Raw genomic sequence first — 2,965 nt, forward strand, 5'->3', positions numbered from 1 at the left:
TAGCCAGGATGGTCTTGATCTCCTGACCTCGTGATCCGCCCGTCTCGGCCTCCCAAAGTGCTGGGATTACAGGCTTGAGCCACCGCGCCCAGCCACTAAAACTTACTTTACTTTCAAAAGGAGACTTCTAAAAAGTAGAATGAGGAAAAAAACATGAAATTTGTTTGAGCAAGATTAATCTTCAAAGCTACTTTTGAATTATATGCTAACACATCAAAATCTTTTGAACTCAAAAGAAGCCAGGGACTGTAGTCAAGGTAGTTTTGGTGTATGTGTGCTCAAAGATTTAAGAGACTTGTCTGACTACAGATATTTAGTGATTACTCAATAGGTCCCAAAGCTCAGGACTTGAGACAGAGTTTGAGTCCAGTTTTTGCTGAAACACAATTTCATTACAACTATTGTTAAAAGGGAGGGAGGAAAGTGACATTATTATGAGTGTAAACTTGCCACTTTTATTGAAGTAAAAGTTACTGACAACTGAATTAGCTAAAAAGGCTAGTGCATTTGAAACAAAATTGTTTATAAGCTAGTTATGTTTACAGAATGAAAAGTAAAATTAAAGATAAAAACATTAATATTCTAAATTACTACTTTCCAAACTGTGTTCTAAAAATCAACACTCATAACCCAAGGAGATGATAATAATAATAATGTACACTGGACAGCCCCTATGGAGCTGGTGGTGGTGGCGTTGTTCCTTTTAAAATAAACTTCCATCTCAGGGTGCTCTCAAAGTGCATCTTTGTGGCCCGTGAGGTGCTCATGCACAATGGGAGAAATTCAAATGCGGATACACTGTGGTGTCAGAAGAGGAAAAGCTGTTCCTTCTTCCGAGTCGAACGTCGAAAGTAGTACACACTGATTTAGGCTCATAATGCATTGAACAACTAAGTTTTCACAAAGATTCACAAAGAAACATTCAATAAAGGGAACCTATCCTTCTCACTGAGTTCAACAGTGTCTCAAGGCATAAAGGCATAAAAAAAAATACGCTTTTTCTGGGATTATATCTTTGCTGATTTCTCCTTCCACCAAGACATCTAAGATTAAAAGAGAAATTGATACTTAATATTTAGAATCCGGATATCAATATATAGTTGACTCCAATTTCTTAAACTGATTGCTGAAGAGGAAAAACAAATGACTGAAATAATTTTAGAATAAAGGAATCCATCCCTTGGCGGTATAGTTGTACTCACGATATTATTGTCATTGTAAGATAAGGCTGGCTGGCTGTGCTGTCATCAAGGAATATTGTTGAACATGAGCTGTATTGTTGACTGAAACGCACAGTAGATACCTGAAGGGGAAGGGAAGTGTAAGTTAAACTGATCAAAGTGTATTTTTTCTTGGTTAAAATGTGAAATGACAAAGCACTAAGATATTTCTTACACTCCATGAACTGCCTGAATGCGGTATCATCTGCACTCTACAGAAAACCCGTTGGAGGCTCTTAACTTCCAGAGACGTTGTCTAAGATACAGGTCATAAAATGCTGCCCTTAAGATGGTACCTGTCATCAAACCTAACAAGGATTTTATGAATTCCCTTTAAAAATCATGAGAAAAGTTTAAAATAAGATTTCACTGTTTTTTTTTTCTACAGCAATATAAAGCAGCCAAGAATTTCTATTTCTATGATTTATTACAATAAAATGTAATGCATTAAATAATACTGGTACAAGAGCATTTTATTGCAGTGACTACAAGACTAATGCATTTACTAAATTACTCATCCTAAATGTATTATTTCAGGTGATATTGTGACAAAACAAGTGTTTCAGATTCAGAGGCTCTGTGTGCCAGGGCTGCTAGGCCACCAACAAGCGAGGAAGCCATAGGTTTCTCTAGTCCTATTTTCTTATGTGGAGGATAAAAAGAGTATCACTTAAATATTCTCTCACACCCTGAAAACAGATGACAACTTAAAAAATCTAACTTTCACTTCATGTTTAAATAAGACTGCCATGACATGACTCAAATGAGACTCAGAGAATATTTTCCATTCATTTCAAAACTTGATCCATTTCATTCAATAAATCATCTGACCTGCACCTAGCCATTTTCCTGCTCTACTCCTGCTCTCTGCCTAGAATACTGCTTTTCTCTTTCCTTGCTTCAGCAAGCTCGACTCTTGGATCTCTTTGTCAGCAGCCACACCAAAATTTTTTTTTTGTACACTAATTAGTAGAATTCACTACTGCTTACAAGATATGAATTCTTGCAGAGTATTCCCCTCACGAGAAAGTATGCCTCTCCGTGAGAGTAGGGAGGGCCCTTACTCTTCCTATCTCCAGTGCTGAGCATAGAATTCTGAGTAAATCCAAAACTTTGACAAGTGTTTGACAATTCAGTTATAATTTGGAAAATAAGTCTTACTACATTTAATTATAGCAAAAACATTACTAACAGTGTACTGTTTATAGGTATTATCTAAGGTAGTCACAAAATAGAAACAATCTAACGTCAGTCAGCATAAATCAAGGTTTGAAATGTTATGATCTTTAACAAGAAATGGAAGGGGTTACTTAGTAGTTTTAAGGTTTAATAACAAAAACTAGGAAATAATTGTACCTGGTAATTTAGTAAGTCAAAACCAAAGCCTTAACATCAAAGGTCCAGGACCCATTGGATGCCGATGCCCACTGACTTCTTCTGCTGTACCTGCTGCCTCTCATTTTAACCCATTAAAAATACTAAAGTTGTTTTCCTTGTAGAGGTCTTTACCTCCTTGGTTAAGTCTATTCCTAAGTATTTTATTTTATGTTATGTTATGTTATTTTATTTTATTTTATTTTTGCAGCTATCATAAAAGGGGTTGAGTTCTTGGTTTGATTCTAAGGTTGGGTGCTGTTGGGGTATAACAGAGCTACTGATTTGTGTACATTAATTTTGTCTCCTGAAACTTTCCTGAATTCATTTATCAGGTTAGGGTTTCCTACGTATATGATCATATCACCAGC

The sequence above is a fragment of the Colobus angolensis genome, unplaced genomic scaffold (assembly GCF_000951035.1).
Source record: "Colobus angolensis palliatus isolate OR3802 unplaced genomic scaffold, Cang.pa_1.0 Scaffold307, whole genome shotgun sequence".
NCBI lineage: Eukaryota > Metazoa > Chordata > Mammalia > Primates > Cercopithecidae > Colobus > Colobus angolensis.